We start from the raw sequence: 23,752 nt of genomic DNA on the forward strand, positions 1-23,752 counted from the left end.
AGTTATTGTCAATTGTTCCAGCTCCCCCCAACTGGATATCAGTAGCTGTATGAGTACAGAAACTGAAATCAACATTGTGTTAACTTCAGTTGCTTCAAAAATATTCTATTCCAGATATGCAAAATGAGGGTATTTTTTTGCCCCAAGGTTAGAGATCATGATTCTCTTCTCTAATATAGTGACTGATAATTGCTGAAGAAACATATATCTAGTAAATTAATGGCACAAAGGTTACTTTGGGTTGCTGAGATCAGAACAGTATTTGCCATTATTTTAGATTTTGGCGTGGGCTTTGTACACCCTGGAACAGTTTCTTCTCTCTGCAGCTAGCACTATTTTTTTGTTGGTGAAGAACACACATTCTTGTACATAGGCATCGTGGTCCCGGGAAGAGTGGCACAGGCAGATTTCTGTTGCATTTCTCAGAGGACTCAACAAAACTACTTTCAAATGGTGAGTTGTTTCCTTAAGAGAAGATTTTTAAGTTTTCTAGGTTTTAGTTCTTTCTTTTTTTTCCCCAGAAGAGCCAAATAATTTCAGAAGCAGAAAATCAATTTATTTGCTGAATTTGACAACTTTTTTTTGAGGGGTGGGTACACCAGGTGATGCTAAAGAGACCTGTATATGGTGCCAGGGATTGAACCAGGTTTGCAATCAAAATGGTTGTATGCAAAGCAAATACCTTACCTCCTGTACTCTCTCTCCAGTACCTTGAGAGCATTTTGTAGCTCCATATTAAATTGGTTTTCCTATTCACAAAATTGCATTTATTTTCCCATCTGAAGTACATGTCTTATTGTATGAATGGGTAGTGTATATATGCCTCTAATTAGGGAGGAGATATACTTGCATTTATTATAATTCACAAGGTATAGAATATCTATATAGCACCAGGGTTTGAGATTTCTTGCTTTTCATCTGAAAATAATTGGTCAAGAAGTTAGCAACCGTGGGTCCAAAGTGGGTAGGGTGCTTACCGTGCATGCTCAGTGCCACACGGTCCCCTAAGTCTACCAGGAGTGGTCCAGAACCTTGAATACAGAGTCTGGAGTAAACCCTGAGCGCTGCTGGGTGTGACCCAGAAACAAACAAACAAAAAAATTTAGCAACTTTGACCAACACAGACTTCTACATGGGGCCTCATGCTTTGGAGAAATAAACATTTTTAGAAGCTTCTTTAGGTACCTAAGGACAGTATATGAGAAGAATAAAAAAAACTGTAGTATATAGCTTATAAAGTTGTGTGCATACTAAATTCCCCCCTTGTTTTTTTGGGGGGAATACCCGGTGATGCTCAGGCTCTGCTGAAGAATTACTCCTGGCTCTGTGCTCAGGAATTACTCTTGGTGGTGCTTGGGGAACCAAATGAGATGCTGGGGATCAAACACGGGTTGGTTGCACGGAAGGCAGCATCTTACCTGCTGTACTATCGCTCTGACCTTCTCTTTCTTTCCTTCTCTCTCTTTCCTTCCCTCTTTTATCCTCCCTCCCTCCCACCTTCCTTCCCCCCATTTCTTCCTTCTGATATTGTTAGTGACTACTCTGTTCTTAGAGTTGCTCCCAGTGGTGTTGGGGGGGACCGTGTGATGGTGGGGATCAAATCCAGGTCTCCCTCACTCAAAGCATGTGCTCAGCTCACTGAATTATCTCTCCAGCTCTTCAGTGTTATTTTTCTAATTTTATCAATGGGTGTGCTTGGGGTAACTTGACCAGGCCACTTGGCTAGTAGGTAACAAGACTAGAATTCAAATACAGGTGTGTCTATGAGTTTAATATTATTCCAAATATATAACACTGGAATATTCATAAGTACTGATTATTTTTTTATGCTTTTGTTTTTGGCCACACCCAGTGATGCTCAGGAATAACTCCTGGCTCAGGAATTATTAGGAATAACTCAGGAATAATTTCTGATGGTGCTGGAGGGATTATAGGGATGCAGAGGACCAAACCCAGTTCAGCCGATGCAAGGCAAGTATCCTACCCACTGCAGTATCTGCCCAGTTGCTCTTATTTTAAAATGATAGCCTTGGTGGGAATGGCATATGTCTTTTTTCCTTTTGCTGCCTCCCTGTGTGCTTTAATGTCTTAGGAATATTGAATGAAAAATAAAATCAGGGTTGGAGAGATGGCCCAGCGGGTAAGGCGCTTGCCCTGCATGTGGCTGATACTGGTTCAATCCCTGGCACCATATTTGGTCCCCCCAGCACTTCCAGGAAGAAGTCCTGAGTAGAGTCAGGTGTGTCTCCAAAACAAATATATAATTTGACCTCTCCTTCCCTTCTCATTTTTGCTGTCATTTCTGCAATAATCAGCAGCCACTGAGTTGTGACACTGGGATCCCAAATAGTAGAGCTGATGGGGTCGCCCTGACACACGGAGCAATGCTGGCCACCAAACCTGTGGCCTCACTGACTTCATTCAGGTACTCTGCAGCTGAGCTATGCCTGACCCCCGTCATTGCATTGCTTTTATTTTTTTTAAGAGTAACATCCAGTGATGCTGTGGCCCAGGGGCCACTTCTGGCCATGGTGGCTCAGGATAGGCATTGTAGTGTGAGGGGTCCCACTTAGGGTCTACCACATGCCTGGCCTCTGCTTCCTCCGTGTGCTGTCTCCCCAGCTCCTATAACTCCACTCTTGACTAAACAGAAACAAATCTACCTGCTAGTCCTGAATCTTGGTCAAAGATGCGATAGTGAGAGAAGGAGGAGGACACTTGAATAATGCAAATTCCCTTACTGATAGCTCGAGGTGAGTCCAGCATCCCGTGAGACTGGGAGGCGTGTCCGTGTGTGGTCTCTATGAATGACAAGAGCGTGCTTCGGAAAGCAGCTCCCTGCTCTCACAGACCGTGTGGATGCATCTGTAGCCTGCTCTGGGGCTGCAGCAGAAAGATCATCCTCCCAGGGGGATTTTACTCAGCACTTTTCTCCTGAGAGGCTTAGCGCCTCCACTCAGGGAAATGGGGTACAAATGTCTGTTTCTCTGGCTCATAAAAGCACTCTTGCTGGGACTGGAGAGAGAGTACAGGACTTCAGGGGCATTCCTTGCATACAGCTGACCCTAGTTTGACCCCCAGGTCCACAGGGTGTCTGGGCAGTACCTGGTACAGCCTGGAGGCCCTTGAGTACAGCTGATGTGGTCTGGTTAACTCCCAGCACTACCACCTTGCGCAGAACTGCTGGCCCAGAAGGTTGAGGTTGAGAATCTCAGGGATAGGCACAGGGATACACCCCAGGTCTTCCAAGTAGAGTAACCCACCCCCTGCCCCTGCAATATATAGAGCACAGCGGTAGGGCGTTTGCCTTTCACGCAGCCGACCCATGTTCGATTCCTCCGCCCCTCTCAGAGAGCCCAGCAAGCTACCGAGAGTATCACGCCCGCACGGCAGAGTCTGGCAAGCTACCTGTGGCGTATTGGATATGCCAAAAACAGTAACAATAAGTCTCACAATGAGAGACGTTACTGGTGCCTGCTTGAACAAATTGATGAGCAACGGGATGACAGTGACAGTGATATATATATATATATATATATATATATATATATATATATGAAATTTTATTATTATTATTATTTTTTTAAGAAATATTTTATTGAACCACCGTGAAAAAAAGAAAAAATATGGAACACTTCACGAATTTGCGTGTCATCCTTGCGCAGGGACCATGCTAATCTTCTCTGTATCGTTCCAATTTTAGTATATGTGCTGCCGAAGCGAGCACTATATAAAATTTTATTATAGAAAATAAATTACTAAAATAACCTTGGGGTGGAGAGATAGCCCAGTGGGCTAAGTCAGTATGCTTTGTATGCAGGAGACCCAGGATTTCGGTTGTACTCAGGTGGTAACTCCTGGCTCAAGGATCACTGCTGGAGGGACTCAGGGAACCATACAGAGTTGCGGGGAGGAAACCCGGGTTGGCCTTGAGCAAGGCAAGTGCCCTACCTCCTGTATTATCGTTTCAGGCCCCAGGAGGCCCAGGTGTGATCCCTGGCACGACACCACAGAGCCAGGAGGGAATGCCAAGCACAGAGTAGCCCCAGCCACACCCAATATGGCTCCCAAACCAAACAAAACCAACCAACCAAACAAAAAAATCTACCTCAAGTAATTATTTAGTTAATAAATAATTTTAATAGAATCACATGAGATACACAGTTACAGAGTTGTTCACGATTGGATTTCATCATTTCATGTTCCAACACCATGCTTGCACCAGTGTATACACCTACCATCAATGTCCCCATTCTCCCTCCCGCCATCCCCGCCCATGGCAGACACTTTTTATTTATTTTTTTTCTTTTTGGGTCACACCCGGCGATGCACAGGGGTTACTCCTGGCTCTGCACTCAGGAATTACTCCTGGCGGTGCTCAGGGGACCATATGGGATGCTGGGATTCGAACCTGGGTCGGCCGCGTGCAAGGTAAACGCCCTACCCGCTGTACTATCACTCCAGCCCCCAGACACTTTTATTTTTGCTTTTTGGGTCACACCCAGCACTGCCTGGCACATGTACTCAGGAATTACTCCTGGCGGTGCTGGGGGGGGGACAATATGGGTGCTGGGAATCGAACCCTCATGCAAGGCAAAGGCCCTACCTACTGTGCTATTGCTCCAGCCCCGCAGGCAGGCAGGCACTTTTCTCTCTCTCCTTCTCCCTCCCTCCTTTCCTCCCTTTCTCTCCCTCTCTCCCTCCTCCCTCCCTCCCTCCAAACCCCAACCCCTCTCTTTCCCCTTTTCTTTCCTTTTAGGCATTACCTCAAGTAATTCTTTTCTTGCCAGGCTGCATCTTAGAAAGGTCATTTCTCATTCTCATTCTGGCAAAACAGCTACTGAAATGCCCCTTTTGACACAAAGTGTATATTAAAGTAGGTTCTCCACATTGACATGTAAAGTATACAGAAAAGGGCTGAAAAAGTGATGCAATCACTTAAAGCCTATCAAGTGAAGACACTGCTACAAGATTTTGCCTTAGAGGTAACACAGGAGATAGTGTGTGTGTGTGTGTGTGTGTGTGTGTGTGTGTGTGTGTGTGTGTGTGTGTGTGTGTAGGAGTTAGCAACCTTGACCTCTACCTACTAGATAACAACAGCACTTCTCCACTTCTGGCAATTAAGAAATGTCTCCAGCGGGTAAGGCGTTTGCCTTGCACGCAGCCGACCCGGGTTTGAATCCCAGCATCCCATATGGTCCCCTGAGCACTGCCAGGGGTAATTCCTGAGTGCATGAGCCAGGAATGACCCCTGTGCATTGCCGGGTGTGACCCAAAAAGCAAAAAAAAAAAAAAAAAGAAAAAAAAGAAATGTCTCCAGAGGCTGGAGCCATAGTTCAGTGGGTAACATGCTTGCCTTGCACAGGGATGAACCAGGTTTGATCCTCAACATCCCTTATGGTCTCCTGAGCACCAGCAGGAGTGATTCCTGGGTGCAGAGCCAGGAGTAACCCCTGAGCATCACTGCATGTGGCCCAGAAATCAAGAAGAAAGAAATGTTCCGAGATATGGCCAAAAAAACTCACTCCCAGTTGAGACTTGCTATTGTAACTAAGCACCAAGATTTAAGAGCCCCAAACTAACCCCCCCCCCAACCTCTCTGCGACATTCTCTCTCCAGAAACACACTTAAGTGAGTTCTAAAATGGGTTCCCAGAAATAAGAGTTTAGATAAAATCAGGTAATTCTAAATACTCACATTAAGTTACAAAAAGTCAAATGAGAATGAGTGAAGTATATTTCTTTGGCGATTGTTGCCGTTATGCTGTCTGTGGTTCTTGTCTTTTTGGGGTTCTATCCGGTGGTGCTCAGGGCTTATGCTGGTTCTCTGTTTGGGGATCACCCCTAGATGTCCTGAGGGACCATATGTGGCATTGGGGATCAAACCTGGGTTAGCTGTGTGCAAGGCAAGCGCCTCACCTCCTGTACTAGCTCTCTGGCCTCAGACTCTGCCTGATCACTGAGAGGGGCATTCCACAGATCTACTCAGAGCCAAATGCCGAGTCTCTTGCAGATGGTGGGTGCACTTGTCTCATGCCTGACTAGAAACAGGCTAAGAAAAGCACTAGCAGAGGCTGAGCTGCCTTGGGAGGGCCTGCATGCCTCAGTTTATCTGAACAAAAAGGGCAATAACTGAGGCAGAGGCTGGAGTAAGCCCTGAGCACCTCTGGGTGTGGCCTCAAAACAAAGACACCACAATCCAAAACAAACAAGCAGCCAGTTGAAACCTCAATACACATACACAAAAAACCAAACACAACAACATAAAAAACAGTGCTTGCAGGAAAATGAGGAACTAACTAGAGTGGTGTACAGTGGGCAGGGCATTTTGCATGTGGCAGATGCGGGTTCAATCCTCAGCATCCCATAAGGTCCCTGAGCAGTGCCAGGATTAGTTCCTGAGTAGAGTGAAGAGTATCTCCTCAGCATCCCTGGGTGTGGCCCAAATACCAAAATCCACCCCTCACCCCTACCCCCCTACCCCCAGGGGCTGGACAGATGGTTTAGCCAGTAGGCACTTGCCTTGCACATGCTGACCCAGGTTTGATCCCTGGCCCCTGAGACTGCCGGGAGGGACCCTTAAGTGCAAAGTCAGGAATAAGCCTAGCACGGTGTCCTGTGTGGCCCCTAAAAACCAGAGAAAAATTCACAACCAAATTAATTGGGATCAGATACTATACTGCCACCTGCTGGCAAACTCTCAAAATAAACATGCCAATCTGCAAGGATGAAGAGAACGGCACTAGGGTGGCACTGGGGCATGGTACCCACCACTTGCACAATATGGGTATCCTTTGGGTGACCTGTAAGCGGGCCAGACTGACAGCTATCTTAGATTTTAGCTGATAGGTCCCTAAAAGATGCTTAGAGAGAGAGGTTTTTGTTTTATTTTTTATTTGGTCATACCCAGGGCATTTCCTTCCACAAGCAAAGCATGTGTTCCAGCCCGTTGAGCTATCTCTCTGGCCCCTAGAGAGAACAGAGACAAAGAGTTGGAGGTGGAGGTGGGCCACTAGATTCCTGGTGGCGGAGAGAGGAATGGACAACTGACTTGAAGTAGACAGACTTGAAGGACAGCTCCGGGGAAGTCTAGGTGGAAAACTAGCTGACAATTGGGGATGGTGGTGGTTTCTGAAATAATTATAACTGTATCCATCATAAAAAGGCAGCTTTAAACACTGACTGATCCCAGAGTGTTAACATCAGAAGTCAAAGAAACTTTTCTGAAAGTTCCCCGATCTCTTTCACTCTTCCTTTGGTCTGGCTGCTGACCTGGGAAGCCCAGATTGTGCCAGAATGATGAGGGCCCCTCTCCACAGGGAGCACTGAGCCCGCTGTCCCCAGGTGGAAATGAGGGCCAGTTTATATTTTGTGACTCAATGATCATAGAACTTCCTATTCCTAAGGGGTACCACAGAACCCATGGAACCTGTCTGAATCAGACATGCAGACTGCATAGGTTTTAAGGGATGGTCACTGTCACTGTCATCCCGTTGCTCACTGATTTGCTCCAGTGGGCACCAGTAACGTCTCCATAGTGAGATTTATTGTTACTGTTTTTGGCATATCGAATACACCACGGGTAGCTTGCCAGGCTCTGCCGTGCAGGGGGGAAACTCTCGGGAGCTTGCCAGGCTCTCCGAGAGGGACAGACACGCGGCTTGTGTTGGCTGTGTGCAAGGCAAATGCCCTACCTGCTGTGCTATCGCTCTAGCTCTTAAGGGATGGTAAAAGATAAAATAAAAATTTTGTTTTGTTTGAAATTATACCCCTGGGCCAAAGAGATTAGACAGAAGGGAAGGACTTGCTTTGCATATGGCTATACCAGCTGAGACTCTGGTTCAAATCCCCAGGACATCTAATCCCCCAACTATCCCCCTGCACAAGTGGGGTCCTTCCCCAATATACCTCTGAAGCCTGCATGTTGAGCTACTGGTTATTTATAAAGTAGGGTCTATAAAAGGATCAAGGACATGCACTTAGTTTTTGGGCTAAACCTGGTGTTGCTCAGGGCTTGCTCCTGGCTCTGTGCTCAGGGATCGCCCTGGCTGGGCTCTCGGGATCAAACCCCAGTCAGCCGCATACAAGGCAAGAGTCCTACCCACGCACCATCGCTCCGGCTTCAGCACTTGAGTTTTACAGAAAAATGGACAAATGGGGACTGAATTCATTTGTCTTCCAAGAGCTCATGCCTGGGGAGTAGCGCACATAAAGGCAAGGAAGCCCAGGTCTTTTGGGAGCTGAGTCTTGGGTATCACAATCAGTGATGTCACCAAGAGCCTGTATTACATAGGCAGGTTGGGTTCAGGGTTCTCAGTGATTTGCTTTCACTTGCTAGTGAAAGAAGCAAGTTTTAGAAGCAATCATGCTGCTCGTGTTCTTCAAGCACAGAATCACAGGTAAAGCTTCCATGTAAGATGTTGATAGAAGGGGGCTGGAGCGACAGCACAGCGGGTAAGGCTGCCTTACACGCAGACGACCCGGGTTCAATTCCCAGAATCCCATATGGTCCCCTGAGCACCACCAGGGGTAATTCCTGAGTGAAGAGCCAGGAGTAACCCCTGTGCAGTGCCGGGTGTGACTCAAAAAGAAAAAAAGAAAAAGATGTTGACAGAAGGACAGGAGGCTGAGTGCAGCAGGAGCTTCTCTTAGGCTGTTAAGAAAACAGAGTTTGTCTGGTCCCTGTTTGGCAGATTCAGAAACTCACTTTACTTCACTTAAGCTTAACCAGGCTTTGAGACAACAATTTGGAGCAAACAACTTTATCATTCAGCTTAAAGAACAAAAGCTGATTTATAAACCATGATGTGAATGTGCTAATTGAGAAAGGCTTTGTAGATGGTATGACTAGTACCAGCCTTGTGCCTTGGACAAGGGCTTCTTAACTGGGTTTGCTTATTCATACCAGCCAGACCCCTTGTGTGATGGGAAGACTACTTCAGAGTCTTTGGATGTTCCTTTTTGTGTGTGTGTGCTTTTTGGGTCACACCTGGTGATGCACAGGGGTCACTCCTTGCTCTACACTTAGGAATTAATTACTCCTGGCAGTGCTCGGGGGACCATACGGGATGCTGGAAACTGAACCTGATTGGCCGTGTGCAAGGCAAACGCCCTACCCACTGTGGTATCAGTCCAGCCCTGCCTTTGGATGTTCTTACAGAGTACCCAGAATTTAAATCTGCATTTAAATTATACTCAATATAATTTTATGCCCAAATTATACCCAATATAAAATTATACCCAGGACTGGAGCAATAGCACAGTGGGTAGGGCGTTTGTCTTGCATGCGGCCGACACGGGTTCGATTCCTCCGCCCCTCTTGGAGAGCCTGGCAAGCTACAGAGAGTATCCCATCCGCATGGCAGAGCCTGGCAAGCTACCTGTGATGTATTTGATATGCCAAAAACAGTAACAACAAATCTCACAATGGAGAAGTTACTGGTGTCCGCTCGAGCAAATCGGTGAGCAACGGGATGACAGTGACAGTGACAACTGATTTTACTGGTCGGTTGTCAGGTATCCTGATTAAGAAGCAATCCTGATTAAGGGTATAAATTCAATAAAGGCGAGATCTTATTTGTTGATGTGGGTAGGACATAGTTAGCACTTGAAGCTGGAGTGATAGTACAGAGAGTACGGTGTTTGCCTTGCATGCTGTGGACTTGGGTTTGATCCCTGGCATCCCATATGGTTCCCTGAGCACCGCCAGGAGTAATTTCTGAGTACAGAGTCAGGAGTAATCCCTGAGCATTTCTGGGAGTGACCCAAAAAGAAAAAAACAAAAGAACAAACAAACAAACACAAAAACACAGTAAACACTTAATAACTGCTTGGTGAGTGAGTGACAATCTCAATAAAAAATCCAAACTATCCTGGTGGACACCGTTTTTTTTTTTTAGAATCTATATTCCCTGTCCTGTAAAGGGTGGGCGCCCATAACATAATCGTGTTCGATGATGTGTGTTCTAGACTCTATGGACCCCTCCCTTCTTCTATGACACCATCAACAGGGCAGGGGACACAGGTTGCAGATGATTTATTTGACTCTCTGATGAAATTTGGGATCCATCCTGGCCTCTGTAACACATTTACAGATCATCTCATAGGGTGACTTTGTTTTTCCTTTTCTTTCCTTTTTTTGCTTGTTTTTAAAATTTGGGGTTACACTGGGTAGTACTCAGGGCTTACTCCTGGTTCTGTGCTCAGGGATTGCTCCTGGCAGTGTTCAGGAGACCATATGCGGTACCCCGGGATCAACTGGCATTGGTCGGTGATGTGCGAGGCAAGCGGCTTAACCCCTGTAATACCCTTCTGACTTTCCTTTCTAAAAATTCTTGTTCTATTTTTCTTTTTTTGGTTTTTGGGCCACACCCAGCGGTGCTCAGGACTTACAGCTGCCTCTGAGCTCAAGAAACTATTCCTGGCGGTACACAGGGGACCGGATGGGACCTGGTTCATCGGCGTGCAAGCCAAGCGCCCTAGTCACTGGACTGTCTCCCTAGCCTCGTCCTGTCCTATTTTTTTTTTTTTTTGAGGGCTTTTATTTGTACATTTTCCTGGTAACTGACCCCAGCGCTGGTAAGGTAGTGGGACACCGAATTGCTTGCTGGCTTATATCTTTACAGCCGCCCAGAGTTCTTTGTGCAGGTGTGGATTTACCTGCTTCGAAGGAGTCCAGAAGCAGGGATATCTCAAATCTAGTTAACAGACTAACAAGCAAGGCGAAGGCTGAATACCGCACCTCTGTGAGCGCAGCTGGGGTGTGGGGGGGAGCTGCAGGGTGGGTCTGGGGGGCTTCGAGAGCAAGTACAAAGTCTCTAGGTTCAGCCAACACCTCCTCCTTTCTGCCTTTAGCTGTGTCTGAAGTGCTAGTTATTATGAAGCTCCCTTGGAGCTTGCATCCCTAGAGGGCTTTTGAGCCCCCTCCTCCCCCGGAGGCTTCCCCTCCCGCCCGTAGTGAGGTCCTCAGGCGAAGAGCAAGGCTGGGGGGCGGGTAGGGTCCACCCAGAAGCTTAATGGGAACCTGAGTCATCCCCTGCTGGATGCCTGTCCAGTGATGGCTTTTTTTTTTGGGGGGGGGGGTTAAGGTTTCTGTGCTCAACTGGATACAAGCACCGCGGGGGTCACCCTGTCCTTCTGCAGAGGGTGGGGGGAGGCGCACGGCCCCCTCCCGGGAGACCGAGGGCGACCTCGATCTTTCAGAATCGCCCTTTCCTAACTCTGTCATCCCCTCGCCCGTTTTCCTCTCGGTCCTTTCCGATTGTGCCGGAGGATCCCTACCCGACACCTCCCTCGCACCCCCAGAGACCCAGGTGTGGGGGCAGAGGGGAGAAGCGCCGCCAATTCTCAACCGCCAATTCCACGGACCCCAGCCAGGCCCGCGGCCGCCAGAGACCGCTGGGGGCGGGGGCTGGGGGCGGGGCGGGGCCCCCGACCCCCAGCCACGCGCAGGCCCCGCCCCCGCCCCAGGGCCTGCCCCGCCCCTCCCACGCGCGTCACGTCCGGCCCCGCCCCCGCCCGCCGCCCTCCGCTCTCCTCCCGCTCGCCGTTAGGGAGGCTCTGCGTCTCCGCCGCCGCCGCCGCCGCCTCGCCAGCCGCCGCCGCCGCCTCGCCCGCCTCCTCTCTCCTCAGCCTCGCCGCCTCCACCACCGGGGGCACCCGGGGGGGGTCGCTTTCCGGGCTGGCCCCGCGCCACAGCCGTCGCTTCAGCCACCCGCCGGCGGCCGCCTCAGGAAGACGCTCGCCCGCCGCGGCGCCACCTGGGGCCTCCGTTCTCGCCCACTCGCCGTCGCTGCGGATCCTGGAGAAGCGGCCGCGGCCGGGGAGCGGGGCGTCGCGGTTCCAACGGTGGGTAAACGGGCGGCCGCCGGCGTCTGCGCATGCGCCGGCCGCCGCGGACCTTCCCGCCCCCCACCCTCCTCCCTCCCCCCCGCCGCCCCCCACCCCCGGGTCCCACCACCCACCCCCGCGTGGGCCTCAAGGGCGTTGTATGTCAGGGCGCTGGGCGGGGGGCGGGGGGAGCGGGGGCGGTGCACTGCAGATGGGGCATTCGTCGGGAGAGCTTCCCCGCCACCCCCTTTAAAAAAATTTTTTTTTTTTCCTCCTATGCTGGAGCCTGAGGAGATGGCAGCCGCAGCCTGGCTGCCGTGGGGGTGTGGGGGTGTGGGGGTGTGGCAGGCTCCGATTTTGCAGGCGCCGATTTTGCCGGCGGTCCAGTGCGCGCGAGCTGCCGCGCCTTCTCGCCGCCGCGCCCCTCCGAAGTGCAGGGCCCGGCCACCCGCGATTGTTCGGCCACCCCGGCCCGCGCCACGGACCCTGCGGCCGCCACCCTGACCCGCTTCCTTCGGGGCTGGGCGGGGAAAGCGGATGGAGGCAAAGAAAAAAGGGGGCGACGATCGCTGCCGGGCTCGGCGGCACCCCCCGGTTTTTTCAGGTCACGTGGGGCGAGTGGTTGCTGACTTCCTCAAATCGCTCCGCGAATATGGCCAAATTGGGCTGTCGTCGCGCAGGGGACTCGGCGAGAAGGCACCCCGCCCAAGGCTGCGGCCGGCCGGCGGGGGCCGCATCAAGTTTCGCTCGGGGCTCCGGGTTTCGGGCATAGGGTGATAGAAGGACTGCGTCTGCACAGCTAGCGAGCGTTTGTGATCAACCAGAAACACACAGAAAACCCGACCCCCTACCCCCCCCTCGACCCCCGACTTTTAAGAAGGCAGTTGCAGAGTTTCACTGGGTTCCGTTATACCTGGGAGATAAAAAGTACGTGGAAAGTTAGCCGTTACCTTCGTAATATCTAAAAATCGAAGAAAAATAAATGCGGTACCCAGGAGCTTCTGTAATGTAACTTAGGACCTTAAGTAGGTGAGGTGCGCTTACTTTCATAGGCAGACAATTTAAATAGCTTTGAATTACTCATTTTCTGGGCTTACCCGAGGCTATGTCTGTCTTTAACTTTCCTTCTTGGTAGCTTGCAGTACCTGGGTACTTGCTGAATGGAATTGAATGAATTGGATGTTACTTTGCACATGCTCTGCAGCCCCTCTGCATTTCTTAAATTGTCCTGCTTGTAAGATTGGGGAAGTACTTTTTCCAATTTAATTGTGCCAGCAGTTAGGGATCTGTGACACAGCTTAAATCCTCACTGAAAGGCCCGCTGCAATGTCACATGACATTGGGTGAAATAGCTGTTACCGTGTTTTTTTTTTTTATTAGATGCCATTGTTTTAGGACAGAAAATGGCTGAAATGAATATAGTATTTTACTTTTTTTTGGGGGGTCACACCCGGCGATGCACAGGGGTTACTCCTGGCTCATGCACTTAGGAATTACTCCTGGCGGTGCTTGGGGAACCATATGGGATGCTGGGAATGGAACCCAGGTCTTCCCGTGCAAGGAAAATGCCCTACCCGCTGTGCTATTGCTCCAGCCCCTGAAATGAATATAGTACATTGTAACCTGTCACCTCCTACCCCCCAGTAAAAAGCTACTTAAAAAAAAAAAATCATGAGCAACATTCTGTGCATGCTTCTATTCACTAATATTGATGTTGGTCAATGTAAGAGTATAAAATATTGTTATGCTTTCAAAAAAATTAAATTGGTAACTTGTGTACAACAAAACTTTAATTGTAGAAGGCCAGATATATGTGGCTCAGCAACAGAGGATGTGCGGTGCATCTGTGAGGGTGGTGGGTTGGATTCCTGGCACCATCACCACCATCACACAGAGTCTGTGGTTTTAAGCCTGTTACAGTGGCATTAAGGTGTATTGGTGGTGCTGTGGACCTATCACTACTATTTCTAGAACTTTGCAAACTCTGTAGACAATAACTCCCATTTCTTTATTTTTGATTTTTGGGCCACACCCCAGGGTGCTTAGGGCAGACTTGTGACTGGGCACTCAGGGATCACTCCTGGTGGTGCTTCAGGACCATGTGGAGTTCCAGGGATTGAACCTGGTCAGCTGTATGTAAGGCTAATTGCTCTACCTGCTTTACTATTTCTCTGGCCCCAATAACTCCCATTTCTTTTCACCCCAGTGACCTCTACTCTATACTTTTTTTTTGTATTTTTGTATTCTGTGCACTTCATATAGGTTGAATCATTCATTTGTCCTTTTGGCTCTGCCTTGTTTCGTTTAGCATGTTTTCAGGGTTCATCCATATTGGACTACAGGCGAACTCCATAAGTACAGTAATCAACCTTAAATTTTTTTTTTTTTTTTTGCTTTTTGGGTCATATCCGGCAATGCACAGGGGTTACTCCTCCTGGTTCTACACTCAGGAATTACTCCTGGCGGTGCTCAGGGGACCATATGGGATGCTGGGATTCGAACCCGGGCCGGCCGCGTGCAAGGCAAACGCCCTACCCGCTGTGCTATCGCTCCAGCCCCTGTTTTTCGTTTTTAAGCCTGATTAATACATTCCATCGTATGTATTTACTTTTTTTTTTTTTCTTTTTTTTGTCACACCTGGCAATACACAGGTGTGACTCCTGCTCTGCACTCAGGAATTACCCCTGGCAGTGCTCAGGGGACCATATGGGATGCTGGGAATCGAACCCGGGTCGGCCGCGAGCAAGGCAAACGCCCTGCCCGCTATGCTATCACTCCAGCCCCATGTGTGTATTTACATTATGCTTGGACATTTCATCTATTGGTAGTCATTGGGACTCTTTCCAGCACCACTAGCTTTGTTTATTTCTGGGCCACACCTAGTGATGCTCAGGGAGTACTCCCTGCTTCAGTGCTGGGGAGTTGCTCCAGGCGGTGTTTGGGGAACATTTAGTGCTGTGGATGGAATTTGGGTTTCCTATATGCAAAACATGTGCTCAACCTGTTGTGTTATCTCCCATTTCCCTGTTTTCACCACCTTTTGGTTTTTTTGTTTTTGTGAATGATACACTGCTATGAACAATAGAGTGCAGATGTCTCACTTGATATGTAGGGGTTATATTCCTAAGAATGGAATTGTTGGATTGTGTACTAAATCTGTAGATTTTTGTTTGCTTATTTTTACTCCACACCCAGTGGTGCTCAGGGTTTATTCCTGGCTCCCTGCTTAGGTATCACTCCTGGCCAGGCCAGGTAATCATATGGAGTGTCTGGGATTGAACCTGGGTTGGCTGTGTGCAAGGCACATGCCCTGGCCTCTATACTAGCACTCTGGCCCCTGCTAGTATTCCTTTTAAAATTGTTTGGAAATTGTAATCTATTTGCGTGAATTGCTATTTCTTTTGTGCTTTTGATTTTCATTTCACTGAGATAGTGGTGTTTGACATGAATTCATTTGCCTTTTTATTTTTGTTTTTTTTTTTTTTTTTTGCTTTTTGGGTCACACCCGGCGATGCACAGGGGTCACTCCTGGCTCATGCACTCAGGAATCACCCCTGGCGGTGCTCAGGGGACCATATGGGATGCTGGGATTCGAACCCGGGTCGGCCGCATGCAAGGCAAACGCCCTACCCGCTGTGCTATCACTCCAGCCCCTCATTTGCCTTTTTAGAGCTTTTTTTTTTTTTTGCTTTTTGGGTCACACCTGGCAATGCACAGGGGTTACTCCTGGCTCTCAGGAATCACCCCTGGTGGTGCTCAGGGGACCATATGGGATGCTAGGAATTGAACCTGGATCAGCCGCAGGCAAGGCAAACGCCCTATCCACTGTGCCGTTGCTCCAGTCCCGGATTTTTTTTGTTTTTGTAAAATCACACTCAGTGGTGATCAAACTTAGTGCCTACTGCATGCAAATCATTTGCTTCAGTCCATGCCATCTCCCTGCCCTGATTATTGGCTTTTAATTTGTTTATCTCTTTGGAAAATTGTTTGCCTGTTTTAGAACTGATTTTTGTTTTTTTGTTATTTTGTTGTAGTTCTTGTTTTGGGGTCACACTCAGTGCTGGTGGTGGTAGAGAGAACATGCAGTGCTCTCTGGAGGATACCTGCACATGTCAGGGGCATGTGTTTTCCACCATGTGAGCCAATTCCAGACCTGGGTTTTTGAGTGGAGGGGTGACAACACCCCGTGGGGTTGCTTCTGATATTGCTCAGTACCAGGTCGTACAGGGCATTAAACCTATACCTCTTCCATGCAGAGTATATGCTTCCTTCAAACTGTTGAAGTATCTTTGGTCCTAGTTTTCTTTCTTTGCCTTTCTTTCTTTCTTTTTTTTTGCTTTTTGGGTCACACCTGGCGATGCACAGGGGTTACTCCTTGCTCATGCACTCAGGAATCTCTCCTGGTGGTGCTTAGGGGACCATGTGGGATGCTGGGAATCGAACCTGGGTCTGCCGTGTGCAAGGCAGATGCCCTACCCGCAAGGCAGATGCCCTACCCGCTTTGCTATCACTCCAGCCCCCTTTCTTTGTCTTTTTTAAATAGAAAAGTTTATTGGAAAGTAGAAGGGAAAGAAACTTCCCATCTGTTGAGAAACTTAGTATGGGGATTTTATTTTTTAGTTTTTGGGTTACACCCAGCGGCGCACAGGGGTTACTCCTGGTTCCTGCACTCAGGAATTACTCCTGGTGGTGCTCGGGGGACCATATGGGATGCTGGGAATCGAACCCGGGTCAGCCACATGCAAAGCAAACGCCCTGCTCGCTGTGCTGTGGCTCCAGCCCCGAGATTACTGCTTCTGAACTTCTTGTCTATAGTGCTTTGTGAATGTGACAAGTAACAGAGGAGGAATTTACTCTTGACAGTCCAGGGAAAGTGTAGGTTGTAGGTTCCATGTGAAATGGACCAAAGTCCCTGTTCAGTGGTATAGAAGAGCCTGTTTTCTCTTTTTTTCTGTGGGGGATCCCCCAGCAGTGCCTCAGGGCCATGTGTCATCCTAATGGTTTGGTGCTCAGACCTGTGAACCACAGGTCATATGGTGCTGAGGATGGAACGCATGGCCTCAAGCATGCTAGGTATGTGTCCACACATTTGAGCCTGTCTCCCTAACCCAAGCTTTACAGTGGTTGGGCGTTTTCTGCTTGTGTGCAGTAGACTAACCTGAGTACTGCACTTTGGGGCTAACTTTGAAATGGGAAATAATGAGGGCTATTTGGAAAGGAATGTAGTAGACCAACTTATGTTAAATCATGTGGTAAACTAAGATATTAATTGTAATGGGATTACAAGAATAACTCAAATTTATTCACTAATCAGATATTTATCTCTTCAATGCAGAGGCATCAAGGAACACAATCTAAACAATCACTTGGTGATAGTGATGTAGCTATACTAAATTATAATAAATTTACTATATATCACTGAGTAATACCCTTGTAACTAGTGTTTATTATGATATGTAAATTATACATAATCAGACTTAAAAACTTGAAATTTATTATTAAAATGTTTTTCTTGAAGCTGGAGTTACAGTATAGAAGGTAGGGCACTTGCCTTGCATGTGGTCAACTTGTGTTCCATCCCTGGAAAATATATGGTCCCTGAGTACTTAAAACTCCCTGAGCATAAAGCCCGGAGTAAGCCCAGAAAGCTGCCTGGTGTGGCTCAAAAACATTAAATGTTTTCCTTTTCTTGTTTGTTTTTTGGCTATACCCAGTGGTGCTGAGGGGCTGCTTGCATGCAGCTCAGTCCCTGGAGGTTTGCTTCCATTTCAGTTTGGGAACTGTGTGGTGCCAGGGATTCAACCAGGGGTCCTGTATGCAAGCATGTGCTGCAGCCCTTTAAGCCATCTCCCAGCTTAAAAAATAATAACTTATCAGCTAACAAACTTTTTTAAAATATTTTTTTTTATTGAGGTCCTGTAGTTTACAAAGTTATTCATAGCACCCAACTTTACAATCTGCCATGATCAAATTCCATGTGTACAGTTTCCAACCTCAACTCTGTCAGGCCAGTATCAGAGATAACTTCTGCCTGGCCTCTGGGGCCACATGGGGTGCCAGGGACCGAACCTGGATCAGCCACATTGCAAGGCTAACGCTGTAACGGCTGTCCTATCACTCTAGCTCCTCAGCTAATTAACTTTAAGGAGCTTATTCTCTCTTGTGAGAAACAAGTTAAACAGAGAGGAATATATTGTAAAACTCATGATGAATGTTTTAGAGTCAAGGAATAATATGTCCTGAGAGAAATTGACAGATTGAATGGGTTGGAGAAGGAGATAACTGAAAATGGAAAGCGAAGTAGGGGAGAGTGTCATGGGTTGATGGACCAGCATGCTAAAAGCATTAGTTAGAAGAAATAAAAAAAATGCATTGGGTTTGAGATATAATGAAATTTAATAGATTTCTACTAAAAAGGAAAAACTCAAAGTATTTTCTATTAGGTTATTACTCAGTTATAGTTAATGTTTTCTTTTAATTGTGTGTATGATGTATAATGATTTTTATCTCTTTGATTTTAAACAGTTTTTATAGGCTAGCTCAAAATTATATTATTGGCGTTTCAGAAATAGAAAGCAGAACAAGTTGTTTACTTATTCACAAAATAATTATTTTTTGTTCTGCATATCAAGCTATTTCATACAATTATAAAGGAAAGGAAAAAGTAAAAACTGAAAACTACTTGTTGATTGATATAGTAAATTCATATTTGGCAAGGAGGGATACTTTGTAGTTCTTACTTGGACCAGACACCAGGTTTTTTCTTTTTTTTTTTGCTTTTTGTGTCACACTCGGCGATGGCATAGGCCATCTGACTTGCATGTGGTCAACTTGTGTTCCATCCTGACTTTGCACTCAGGAATTATTCCTGGCGGTGCTCAGGGGACCATATGGGATGCTGGGAATCAAACCCAGGTTGGCCGCATGCAAGGCAAATACCCTACCTGCTGCGCTGTCGCTCCAGTCCCCCAGACACTAGTCTTAATGGATTAAAAAATTGTAAAGTTTGGGACAAGAGACATAATTCAGGGATTAAGGCACTTACTGATACTGGTAATTCTGAACATTGCTAAGTGTTACCTGAAAACCCAAATATATCCCCAAATTGAACAATACCATGTGGTTGTTTATAGATCACTTTTAAAACTTTTAGCTTTTTTTTTCCCCCAGTGCTGGGGATTGAACCTAGAATATCGGTATGTGAAGCATATGTTGTATCATTGAATTACATCCATGACCCTTGAAACTTAATTTCAAAAGACACTCATTTTTATTTTAAAGGGTTACGATCTTTGAAAAATGACTTCATTTTTTTTTTTTTTTTTTTTTTGCTTTTTGGGTCACACCCGGCGATGCGCAGGGGTTACCTCCTGGCTTTGCACTCAGAAATTACTCCTGGCGGTGCTCAGGGGACCATATGGGATGCTGGGAATCGAACCCAGGTCGGCTGCATGCAAGGCAAACGCCCTACCCGCTGTGCTATTGCTCTAGCCCCTGACAAGCAAATTCTTTTCTTTTTTTCTCCGCTTTTTGGGTCACACCTGGTGATGCTCAGGGCTTACTCCTGGCTCTGCACTCAGGAATCATCTCTGGCGGTACTCAGGGGACCATATGGGATGCTGGGAATTGAACCTGAGTTGGCCGAGTGCAAGGCAAACGCCCTATCCGCTGTGCTATTGCTCCAGCCCCTATGACTTCATTTTTTGATTGGGGCTCTGAAAAGCACTTTTAGCAGTGCTTTACCCTGCAGTGCTGACCTGATAGCCTGATAACTTGGGCACAGTGGTTCGGTGTTGTGCAGAACCAGTGATGCTGGGGCTACCAGTGCCAAAGCTGGCAGAACTTACAGTGCTAGGGATCAAACTTGGGGTTGAGTGTATACATGTATTCCAAACCCTTGACCTACTTTCCCCCTGTCACTAAATATTTTTTGTAACTTACAAGTAAAAATGAGTGTTTTGTGAATTACCTTCTGAATGTCAATGAAAATGTAAAATGTGCTGCATAAAGTCCCACTATGTGCAGCAATGTGAATTGCATATTGAGTTTAATTTAATTGAAAATTGAAATTTTTAATGAAAATTTCAGTGATAATTATCGTTATTGTTGCCTAGAATGTCCTCCAAAAGGTAGGTTAGTATTCTTGTCACTAGTTCAATAACTTTGAAACTTTTTCTTTCTTTTTTTTTTTTTTTGCTTTTTGGGTTACACCTGGCGATGCACAGGGGTTACTCCTGGCTCTGCACTCAGTAATTACTCCTGGCGGTGCTCAGGGGACCATATGGGATGCTGGGATTTGAACCCGGGTCGGCCGCGTACAAGGCAAATGCCCTACCCGCTGTGCTATTACTCCAGCCCCCTGAAACTTTTTCTATTCAAAAAAAATTTTGTGTTTGAAAAGTGGAAAAGTTTATTGGAATGTAGTAAACAAAGGAAAAGGAACTTCCCATGTGAACTAAGTTCTGAACCTTTTTCTTGAATTCTTAGAATTGTTTCTCTTCTGAGAAAGAAAGATTATTTGTCCTATCAAAGGGATGCTTTGAGGATTCAGTTGGGATAGTGGTCTAGAAGTACATTAGAAATGATACCATCAGTTAAGATTTTGGGATTCTGCTCTTTAGTTTTCACATGTGGAGGAACAAAGATGAAGTCATAAATGTACATAAGCATATATATATAATTTCATTGTTGGTTTTTTTTTTTTCTTTTTGGGTCGCACCCCGAGGTGCTCAGGGGTTACTCCTGGCTCTGTACTCAGGAATTAACCCTAGCGGCTCTCAGGGGACCACATGGGATGCTGGGAATCGAACCCGGGTTGGCTGCGTGCAAGGCAAGCACCCTACTCACTGTGCTATTGCTCCAGCCCCTCATTGTTGGTTTTTGAGCCATACCCAGTGATGCTCTGGGTTTGCTCCTGGTTCTGCTCAGGGATCACTCTTGGCAGTGCTCCTGGCAGTGCTCAGGAGGAGACTGACAGTATGTGGTATTGGGGATCCATGTGTGGTGCTGGGAATTAAATCTGAATTGGCTGCATGCAAAGCAAGTGCTTGTACTATTTTTCCATTCTGAAATCACTTTTTTAAAAAAAAAGTGGTAGGGAGGACATATAAACATGGGCCATGCTTGGTGGTACTCAGGGCTTACTTCTGGCTCTGTGCTCATGAATCACTTCTGCAGGACTCTGTGGACTGTCTGTGATGCAAGGGATTGAACCCAGGTTGGCTGTGTGCACAGCAAGCTCTTTGTTGCTGTGCTCTCTGGTTCCTATTAAACATAATAAAAATGAATTTGTATTTCATATATTTTATTTTTTTTCTTTTTGGGTTACACCCAGTGGTGCTCAGGGGTTGCTCCTGGCTCTGTACTCAGGAATTACTCCTGGTGGTGCTCAGGGACTGTATGGGATGCTGGGGATCGAATCCGGGTCAGCCGTGTGCAAGACAAACACATAACCCTCTTTATTATTGCTCCTGCCACTATATTTTAAGTTTTTTTTTTTTTTTTTTGCTTTTATTTGGGTCACACCCAGCAATGCTCAGGGGTTACTCCTGGTTTTGCACTCAGGAATTGCTCCTGGCAGTGCTTGGGGGACCATATGGGACACCGGGGATAGAACCCGGGTCGGCCGCGTGCAAGGCAAATGCCCTACCCGCTGTGCTATCGCTCCGGCCCCTATTTTAAGTTTTAATAATATAGTTAGTAATGTGGCTAACATCACAATATATTGATGTGTCATTACTTAAGTTTATTTTGTAAAAAAGAAAACATGAATTTAAAGTATTAGGGTTGAGCCAGAGCAATAGTACAGCAAATTGGGTTTTTTTTTTTTTTTTTTTGCTTTTTGGGTCACACCTGGCAATGCACAGGGGTTACTCCTGGCTCTGCACTCAGGAATTACCCCTGGCCGTGCTCAGGGGACCATATGGGATGCTGGGATTTGAACCCGGGTCGGCCGCGTGCAAGGCAAACGCCCTACCCGCTGTGCTATCTCTCCAGCCCCGCAAATTGGGTTTTTGCCTGACACTTGGGCAATCTGGGTTTGATCCTTGGCACCACATAAGGTCCCCTGAGCTCAGCCAGGAGTTATGCCTAAGGGCAGAGCCAGGAGTAAATCCTGAAAAACACCAGGTGTGGCACAAAAATGAAAAGAGTTATTAGGCTGGAGCGATAGTGTAGGAATTAAGGTGCTTGCCCGGGTTCAGTCCCCGACAATGCGTATGGCTCTTAAACACTGCCAGGAGTGATCCCGGTGTAGAGTCAGAAATAAGCCCTGAACCTAAGTTGGGTGTGGTCCTCAAAACAACAAAAAAATGTATTGGTACTGTACAGTAAGTGTCTTTTTCTCTTATGATTTGCTTGTTTTTCTTTCCTTTCCTTTTTTTTTTTTTAGCTTTTTGGGTCACACCTGGCAATGCTCAGGGGTTATTCCTGGCTCTGCACTCAGGAATTACTCCTGGCGGTGCTCGGGGGACCATACGGGATGCTGGGAATTGAACCTGGGTCGGCATGTGCAAGGCAAACGCCCTACCTGCTGTGCTATCGCTCCAGCCCGTTTTTCTTTTCTTTTTAAAAATTTAATGTTCAGCAGTTACATCTGGCTTTTTGCTCAGGAATTACTCCTGGTGGTGCTCAGGGATCAAACCCAGGTCGGCTACATGCAAAGCAAGTGCTTTCCCTGTTGTGCTATTGCTCTGGCCTATGTTTTCCTTTATTTGTTTTTATTTTTGGGCCATACCTGGCCATACTCAGAGCTTAGTGTATTGGGGGTTGCTCTGCTTGGTGCTTTGCGGGTTGTTTGAGGGACAGTGGTACAAGGGACTGAACCTGTGCCTCTGCAGAGCATATGCTTAAGCCCTTGAGATACCTCCCCGGGCCTGCTGATTATTTCTTTCTACTTTTACTTTATTGTATGAATGTAGTGTATACTACTTGCATCAGATGTGTTAATTGTTATCACAGGACTTGAAGATCAGTAGTAATTAGAAAATTTTGGAGGGTGCCAGGGAGCTAGTACAGGAGTTAAGGTTTTTGCATGGCGCCATTTTGGTTGACATATTTGGTCCCCTGTGCACTGCTAGGGGTCACTCCTCAGCAGAGAGCCAGGAATCGCCCCCTCTGCACTGCTAGTTATGGTCTGCACTCAAAAAATCCCCCCCCCCCCAAACACTTTGGGGAAGTCAGAAGTTGTGTGGATGACCACAACTCAGTTGTCTAAAGATCATACATAGCATGTGGGGTAGGGGCCAGAGGTGGGTGTGGGACTCGGTTGGGTTCTTCTGAATACAAAGCTGGCAGCATCAAGAGGCTGTCAGGTGTGTGGTCCCTCAAAATAACAGCCACCTGTAATATTTGGTTTTGTTTTGGGGCTGCAGCGGACTTACTCCGGCTTTGCACTCAGGAATCATTTCTGGTGGTGCTAAGGTGACCCTGTGGGGTGGTGGGGATACTTGTGCAAGGCAAGCACCTTACCCTAGTTGCTGTGCTATTTGTGGATTTTTTCCTCTGTGTGTGTGTGTGTGTGTGTGTGTGTGTGTGTGTGTGTGTGTGTGTGTGTGTGTGTGTTTGGTGTAGCGGGGAGGTGTGCAATGCTCATTCATTGTTCAGGGGTCAACTATGATTAAGTACTGCTAAGAGAGTGGGTGAAGATAAGGAGTGGCTCCTTAGGAGACAAGTTTGTGCTTGTCTCCTTAGGAGACAAGTTTGGATCATGTGAAGTTTGAGTTTATCCTGTACGCTGCAGAGACTTAAAACTTGGTATACGTTATAATTGTTTGGAGAGCTTATTAAATTAGATGTCTAGACCTCGTATGTTGAACTGCATCTAGACTCTGTATGTTGAATAAAGCCCCACTTCTAGGATAAAGGTGGAGAACTGAAATTCTAGGTCTCTGCTCTGCAGCTGCATAGTCTGTGAAATGGTGCTG

General features: G+C 47.1%; 1 protein-coding gene and 1 non-coding gene across 16 annotated transcripts in view; one reads left to right on the forward strand and one right to left on the reverse strand.

Annotated features, from left to right (window-relative positions):
- The first annotated feature begins 362 nt into the window (after positions 1-362).
- Positions 363-23,752, forward strand: part of FAM13B (family with sequence similarity 13 member B) — a 100,794-nt gene continuing 77,404 nt past the window's right edge. For 14 of the 15 annotated variants that reach the window (XM_055144086.1, XM_055144091.1, XM_055144094.1 and 11 more), the window contains exon 1: positions 11,518-11,846. The gene's annotated coding sequence lies outside the window, so the exon portion shown is untranslated. Of the gene's footprint in view, positions 454-11,517; positions 11,847-23,752 lie in introns of those variants that run through there. The other variant, XM_055144087.1, reaches the window with a different exon arrangement.
- Positions 3,621-3,727, reverse strand: LOC129406172 (U6 spliceosomal RNA). The gene has a single exon (XR_008630835.1). It is a non-coding gene; the product is annotated as a U6 spliceosomal RNA (small nuclear RNA).

This window comes from Sorex araneus, chromosome 6 (assembly GCF_027595985.1).
Source record: "Sorex araneus isolate mSorAra2 chromosome 6, mSorAra2.pri, whole genome shotgun sequence".
Lineage (NCBI taxonomy): Eukaryota > Metazoa > Chordata > Mammalia > Eulipotyphla > Soricidae > Sorex > Sorex araneus.